The following is a 9053-nucleotide window of genomic DNA, read 5'->3' as shown; positions in this document are numbered from 1 at the left end:
TTAGTGCTTTTCTAGTATTAGGTACTAGCATTGCTAAACTTGATTTGTTTCGTATGTATTGGCTTGTGCTTGCATATTTGAGCCCCGTTCGTTTGTTCATGCCATTGTAAACAATAATAGTAAGTTATCTAGCTCCATATCATGTAAATAATAGTAAGATAAATACATGAAAGTCGCATGTAAAGAGTATTCAAGCCAAAAGTAAAGGTTGGGCGGTTTAAGAAGTCTTAAAATGTAGCCCTTAATTCACCCAAGTCACCATGCAAACAAAGTTAACCATAATACCACTTGCCACATCACCATCCCATGTGGAAAATATCATTCCATTCTCATTTTCAGAATTTGTCACTTCCACATATGTATCATTCCCTCATTCTTCGAAATGAATTGTCCTCAATTCAGTAAGAACCAGGTTGTGTCGTTCTCCCATATGAACCTTCCATGATAGCAGGTCTTGAAAACAAATTTTTATTGCAGAATGTGACCTTTTCTTTACTCCAAGTTGGTCTCTTCTCCACATACACATGTTCTTCTTCAAACAACTCAAAGTACTCGTTGAATTCAATCCTAACCGTATCTTCCATTTGTGGATCAAAACCACCTTTGTACATTCCCATGAACAAGATTAGGAACCTTCAAATTAATCTTGCAATAATTTAAATGGTTAATAGTAGTTATTTTAAAGAATAGATCATGGTTTGTATTTAAAAGTTGACGAGTAGCACGCCCCAATATCATGGCTTCCTAATTTAAGGCACACCAAAAGAATGTGAGTCCAAACATCATGAGCTCCCTCCCACGTAAATAATTGGGACTTGGATCTTCATACTAATTAATTTCTTCTTCTTTGCTCTTAGAAAGATGGTTTGTAAACAGATGGATACCATCCTTCTTCTTTCTTTCATCACAAACTTCACGCCATCGGTCTTGGTGTTTGTCACACCCCCAAACCGGAACGGCGGAAATGTTCGGGGGCGGAGGACGTCATGTACATTATCACAACAATTGAATAATAGTAATCAAAGCAACAACAACCATTGTATTAATATTAAAGTGTTTACATTATATTCGAATCATAGTTGGATAACATCAAAAGTTATAGCAAAAACAAAGACTTGAAGCTACTATGCTTCGTCTTCACAAAACCTGCGGGTGTACCTGTCTACTCGATTCCTGAGAATACAAGTGGTTTTGAAAGTGTCAACATTAAAGTTGGTGAGTTCATAAGCATTTTTGTTATAGAAAGTATATTCTTTGTTCTTCGAAAATGTTCGGGTGTTCCTCCAGAAAATCCTATATTTTTTTAGTATAATGGAATGTAGTCTTAGGCCTTAAGACCAAAATATATATGTTTCCTATGCTTAAAGCATAAAATACGACGCTTTGAATTTATATAAGTAATCGTATTTATTTCCAGAAAGTGGAATTGTAAACTGTTTGCTTGTAAAATAATGATGTTTATCCTGGAAAATCCTATATTTTCCATAAAATCGAATTGTAGTCTTAAACATTTCAAGACCGAAAAGTACAAGTATAATTGCCATAATTAATTTGATTATACCTAGTTTTATTCATAAGTAAAACTAGCTGAAGATGTGTTTGCCCTGTAAACTAGATGTGATATTAATACCCTCCTATGATCACTTAGTACATACGAGTTGTATATAACCTTGATGTATATGCTAAGTAATCACAAAGTTAATACCCCTCGAGACTGTTTAAAAAGTATATTACTACGTAAATGTGTCGTTGTTTTCTCCATGTGAGTTCTTATAACCATACTGTAACGTAAGATGGCCTGATCGCGACGTTCTTCAGGCGTCAGAATGCTAACGATATTTGTCACCCCATGCCTAACTGTGGCTAATAGTTAAGGTGCAGGATTGTCAGTCTCTTATAGATCTATACACAAATATCTCGCTCTCCCTACAAGAGACTCTGGTTATAAGTAAGGACTTGGTTGGTACTTAGGTAAGTACGCGAAGACGTCTCACAAATTGCTTCAACGAGTTTACGAGTAATAAGTGAAAAACATTTTAGTAAATAACATGTAACTTTTCTCTATAAAGGTCTATGATGACAAGTATTGTGAAAAGACTCATAAATTATACCTATTATAATTTATATGTTTGTTTTGGTATTGTTATCCGAATTAGTAAAAATAGGATATAAGTTCCCTAAACTATACCTATTATAGTTTATATGACAGCAATAAGATATTTAAAAAAGATACCCTTTTGCTCGACATGTTACAAAAGGGCTACAATTTTATTTAAATAAGTTTTATATATATATATATATATATATATATATATATATATATATATATATATATATATATATACTTTTAAGACAAACAAGAACATAAATAATTTTAAATCTTAACACAAGATTTCTTGTGTTTTACTTGTATCTCCCACCCCCCCCCCCCTTAAAAAACATTGAAAAAGCTTAGAAAAATATGGGGGTATGAACTCACCTCGAATGTGTGTGCTAGTTCGAACGAGTGATTGCGAAGGATCCCCGGGTTAGAATACGTGAAAGTAGCCGTATCCTAATAATATTTGTACACGATATCATATTTAAATTAATGAAATAATTTAAATAATAATTTAAAGTGTTAGACAACACTAAATTATGTAAGAAATACTCACAAAAATTCTTGGAATTATTTGAAGGTGTTCTTGGGTGAAAACTTGAAGATATGAAGGTTGTTCTTGGTGAAACTAAGAAGATATGGGCAAAATTCTTAGGAATATATGGGGTTTATGGATGATACTTGAGAGCAAATTTGAGATGTTTACGGCCTAAAACTTGAGAAATGAATTGTGTTCACGGTTGAACATATATATAGCAATGTGTTTTCAGACTTAAAAGGCCTTAGGCTTTGGGTTTTCAGTCCTTAATGGTCTTGTCTAGTTGATTTCGGTCTCAAAGGTGGTGATTTCGGTCATACATGACCGAAAACACAAAGTCCCTTGACTTATGCAACCGAAAAGTTGTTTTGATTAGATTCCCAAAACCGCAATCTCCATGTTTCTACAATCTTTGGACCGAAAACCCTATGTAGGGTATTACTTTATGGTTTTATGCTTCACCTTTTACCAAATGTTGATTTATACTAACCTAAGTTAACTTAGGTTTCAATCCATGCTTAGTTACTAGCTTATAAACATTCCCCTAAGGCTATAGAGGATACACTGCAACAAGGATAGCAATGTGGTTTCACTTGTACTAGGTTACGGTTTAGACTTTGCTAGGTCTAAAATTTTCCGATTGTGACAATGTTTATGAACAATGAATGAAGAATTAATAAAAATATGTTTTGTTTATGGACATCACAAAAAATTGGCATAAGAATTGCCACACAATGACTGATTGCTACCACCATGAACACGTATTTTTTTTGGAAATCTTCATATCGTCTTTTTGAGGGTACAAAATTCTGCCATCATCCAAAAATAAATGGTCTTGCTATTTTTGAGTCACGAATGATATGTCTCTATCTCCAATTGCACAAAACTTTTTATCAAAAGTAATATGCAAGTCTTTTTCTCCTTTTGATTAATGAATGAAGACAAAACAAAAACATCATTGGTAAGATCATAATTAGAAAAATTCAACCTCTCACCATACTTCCTCCTATCGCCAAGGCCATCAAAATGCAAAATATAAGCATTCTATGGCCACCAAAGTGTAAAAATTTCCCTCAATTTTAAACGAACATGAACATGAAAAACGAATAAACCTTATTGATCAATGAAGCTTCCAATTTGGATTTCTTTAAGATCTTTAGAAAAGGAATTACATAAAAGATATGAGAAGTTGAATTTTTATGGCACTTATGGTCATTGGTTCTTGTGGTTGTGAGCTCTTGGAATGAAATTTGTTGTTCAACATAAATCACCATTTCTTCAACGATTTTGTCCATATCAACAAAATTGATCTCTTCCACAATTGCTTCAACAATTTCGTCTTTGACCACGAAATTAATTTTTGTGACAACCCGAAACTTTTTCCGTTACTGTTAGTCGATTTCCGTTAATAAAATTTACGTTTTATTAAGTTCCGTCAAACTCCTTTTGTTTGGAAAATCATTTACTTATAAAATTGAGTTATATATACGAGTCGGAACCAAAAATCGCGCGAAAAACCCGAGTTTCCTTTGAAAAATCAAACAGTTTTCGGCTGAGTGATGTTCACGGCCGTAAACTCGTTTACGGCCAACGACAGGTGGGCCCCACCACCGACCATGAAAACCCCCTATAAATACGAGTCCCTACCCCTCATTTACACTTTTCTGGCCGAAAACTCTCTCATTCTCTCTCTAAACTCTTGACCATAAACACCAAAAACACCTTTATTCTTCCGAAAATCATCAAGAAACACCTTGGGAGGTTGTTTTGGAACATCTAAAACGTGTTTTTCATCGAATCCAACATCTTTGTTCTTGAGTTTACGGCCGTACACGCTTCAAATCTTCAAATCTTCAAATCTTCAAAGACCACAAACTGTTTACAGCCGTACACCCTTCAAACCTTCAAAGTCCCTTCAAGAACACTGTTTACGGCCGTACACCTATTCACGGCCGGAAACTCTTCACGGCCGCAAACTCCTTCACACGGTGAACCTTGGCTGCAAACCCGTTTATCCGATTCGATCGAGTCCCGGTAACATTCCTAAACTGAAAACAAGTGTTTTCCCAACACTATAAATAACGGTTCACAAATAAAATACATATATGTATTAAATGTTATTAGGATTCCGTTGAGTGCCGCGTACATCAACTCGAGGGTCTTCATCCTCAGTTTCGTTGTCCGATGCTTTCACACAACTAACTGTGAGTTCATACCCCCTATTCTTTTACTATTTTTAAAGTTTTCAGGGCGGGGGGGGGGGGATAAAAGCCAAACACATATGATTTTTGTGAAATTATACAAAAGGATTTCAACACCTTTAAACTGATGCAATTAATACAATTATACAGTTTCCATATGTTTATAAAATATTTAGATATTTTATCCCTTTTTGTAACATGCTGAGCATAAGGGAAGTTTTCAACATATAGCCATAATTGCATAGTTTTCAGATCAATACGTAAACCAAGTACACATCATACATGCAAACTATAATAGGTATAGTTTGGGTTTTCAATACACAGTTTTACAAATTAAGAGTGTTACATAGCAAAACACATAAACTATGACAGATTTAGTTTATGATATACATTACTGTAAGAGTACAACATTTAATAATTATTTAAATATAATTATTGCCTTATACAATATGCGCACGGGTTTAAATATGCTAGATCAATACAGAACTACACGTAAACTAGTTAATACAGGATTGTAAGAAAACACTTCAATTGTACCCTTCGGGGTACGGGTTAAATCCTATCATAGTATAACCAGAGTCTCCTGGAGGGAGAGCGTGAGATTTGTGAATAGATCTATTTGGGACTGACAATCCCACACCTGAACTGCTAGCTACAGTTAGGCAGGCATGCCTGGGTGACAAATGTCATATATCCGACACTTGAAGAACGTCGTAAAGGTCACTAGGTCATATCAAGCATGGTTATACGAACTCACAATAGTATAAACTAACCATTTGTTTACGGGATTCATTCCTTCATTTAGTTTTATTATCAAATAATAGAACTAACATATATTACAAATGGAGTATTCCAGGGAATTCAAATACATGGTTTTACTTTAAGTAACACAACTACTATACATACTGGTGGTAGCCAGGGTTTTTCATACAGAACGTTCTACACAAAAGTTTTTGTACAGAACACACTATACAATACATCTGGTAGTAACCAAGCATACAAACTAACATTTTTCCTATACTACAATAGGATACAGTAACAAATATTCATAGTTAATTCTATAATTCCTTAGTTTATGCATCAGGGTTATGTATGAAGAATATTCGATAGACTGTGGAATGTGTGGTTTCCGCCTCATTTCCTATTCCTTGTTTGGTTGTAGGCTTAGGGCAGATCCACATAATCAACTGTCTGTTCGATATTGGTTTATACGTGGCTAGTATGAACTAAGTGGTCATAGAAGGAACTGGTATTATCATGCTTTTACTAAAGAAAATATTAGATTTTCTTGGAAACATACGAACATTTTCACAGATTCATCAACAGGTTTTCATTGCAAAAACATTGCTTATGAACTCACCAACTTTATGTTGATACTCTTTCAAAACTGCTTGTATTCTCAGGAAATCAGTAGACAGGTACCTCCTGAAGTTTTGAAAAGACGGAGTGTATAGAGTCACATCTTCTACTTTTGTTTATGCTTTTGATGTATAAAAACAAGAATCAAACAGATGTAAATCCTTTATATATATATATATATATATATATATATATATATATATATATATATATATTCAATGTAATGGTTGTGTTTACTTTGATTACTATGATGCAATTATTGTGATACTACATATGACGTCATCCACCCCCGAACGTTTCCGCCGTTCCGGTTTGGGGGTGTGACAGATTGGTATCAGAGCTCTTGTTTATAGTGAACTAAGTATACCGAACCTTACATGGTATACAACTATAAACACTAAAGGGGCCGAAGTGCTCTGTAACTAAAAGTATACTTTAAAACTACAAGTATTCTTACAAGAAGTATACAAGTATACATACGCAGAAAAAGCTATAACATAGTAGGAACTACATAAAAGTTATTAGGGCGAGTTGGACACTACGGTCAAAACGTGGATAGTTATGTAGTCATATGTGGGACCAATATAACCTAATAAACTATATTTGTCCGAGATATGACCAACATGTGTTTGGGAGTGACTGTGGTGTTGCGACAAGCCTAAAACTCACCAAATCCTATACTAATGAAAACACATGGTTAAAATACTATAGGAGTACTTTATGGTACTATAACACTGCACAGAGTCATCACTACTAGTACAAATCCTTATAAAGAAAGACCTACAGTTCCTTGTTAATGTTAGTAGCTATCATTATATGTCTTTATTACCGTTGAAGAATTTAGATATATCTTTCTCAGATATTCGATTCATAATCATATAGGAGGCTTATCGTCATTCTTTCCCTTGTATATTTTAGAGAAAGATGCCTCCCAGGAAGCGACCCAACAAACAGAACAACAATCCTCCGCCGCCACCACCTCCTCAGTTCGATCATGTCGTCTTCCAGGCAGCAGTTACAGCTGCTGTGGCTGCTGCAATGTCACAAATAAATCCGGGCGGTACTGGTTGATCAGGAGGTGGATCTGACCCCCGTAACCATGACGGTGGTCAGGGACACCAAAAGGAGTGCTCCTATAAATATTTCATGAACGCGAAACCCAAATCTTTCGACGACAATGGAGGAGTCATTGCCCTAACCCGATGGTTCGAAAAGATCGAATCCATTTTCGAGATTTGCGCATGCTCTGAGGCAAACAAAGTAAAGTTCGCCGCTTGCACCTTCACCAATAGAGAACTGACCTGGTGGAATGGTCGAGTCAAATCCCTAACTCTACCGGTAGCGAATTCCATAGGTTGGGAAAGCTTAAAAGAGCTTATGCTTGCTGAGTACTGCCCAAGTGACGAGATGCAGAAGTTGGAACACGAGCTTTGGAACTTGATGATGAAGGGTTCTGACATTGCCGCTTACACAACTAGATTCTGCGATCTGGCTCTTCTATGTCCGGGAATGGTCACCCCGGAAAGCAAGAAGATAGAAACGTACATTTAGGGATTGACGCCCCCAACTCAAGGAAATGTCTTGGCTGCTAAGCCTTCTACATTTGACAGCGCCAAATGCCTGGCGCAGACCTTGATAGATCACGGGGTTGATCTTGATGAAGTGGCAGCTGCTCCCAAACCACCAAAGGCGAGTGGCGGGAGGAAGAAGTTTTGGAACAAGCGAAAGGGGCAATCTTCGTAGGAGCCCTCTAAGAAACAACAAGTAGTGGCAGTTCAGGCTGCTACCACTCCTGCCGTTGCTCCTTCAATTCAAGCACCTGCCAGTAGATATGCTGGTACTCTTCCAAGGTGCGACAAGTGCAACTTTCATCATTACGGACCCTGCCGTGATTTGCAATGCAACAATTGTGGCAAGAAGGGGCATACAACCTGATTTTGCAAGACACCAGCTCAACCTACCAATCAAGCTTCTGGAACGGGCGCCGGTCAAGCCTGTTATGGCTGTGGGGAGGTCGGGCACTTCAAAAGGAATTGCTCCAAGGCAACAACAACTGGCAACACAGGGAGAGTGCTAGCGATGGGCCAGGAGGAGGCAGTTGCTGATCCCACCGTTGTTACGGGTACGTTCCTCCTCGACAACTCTTATGCATGCATTCTTTTCGATTCTGGTGCAGAGAGAAGTTTTGTTAGTCATGCATTTAAGCATCTACTCAAGTGTAAATCCCAACCTTTAACCGAAACATTTACCGTTGAGATGGCTAACGGAAAGAAAGAGAGCACTAACGACATATTCATAGGCTGTACCCTTACCTTAGACGACCATTCTTTCTCAATCGACCTTATGCCAGTTTCCATAAAAAGCTTCTGTAACAACCCGATATTTCAGGTCAATGTAACGACTAAAAGTCAAATATGGTAATCCTTTTGTGGATTAATTAATATAACATCAAGAATGAAATGTTCAAAAGTCTCACTTTGAGTGTACTAAGTGGTAGATATCATAACAAGGTTTCCAAAAATATAAATAACACAAAAATCCGAGTTATAACGAAGAAGTTATGACCAATCGAAGATCCGTAACAAAACCGACAAAACACTGTTAAGCGTAAAATACGAAATTCCGATAAAATACTTTTTAGCCTTAGGTATCTAAATGAAAGTCGTAGATATCATTAAACCGTAAACATACATAAAAAGAACGCCCAAATCTTACTTCGTATGAAGAAGCTATGATTTTTTGGAGTTTCGGACATAGTAGTAGACAGCTAAAAACTCGAATTAGAGATCGAGCGACTTTTTGCCAACATGACCTAAACGAGAATCGAAGATCTCATCAATGGTATTGCAACGGTAAA

The sequence above is a fragment of the Lactuca virosa genome, chromosome 1, assembly GCF_052849685.1.
Source record: "Lactuca virosa cultivar CGN04683 chromosome 1, Lactuca_virosa_CGN04683_v6, whole genome shotgun sequence".
Taxonomy (NCBI): Eukaryota; Viridiplantae; Streptophyta; class Magnoliopsida; order Asterales; family Asteraceae; genus Lactuca; species Lactuca virosa.
This window is presented reverse-complemented; position numbering follows the sequence as displayed.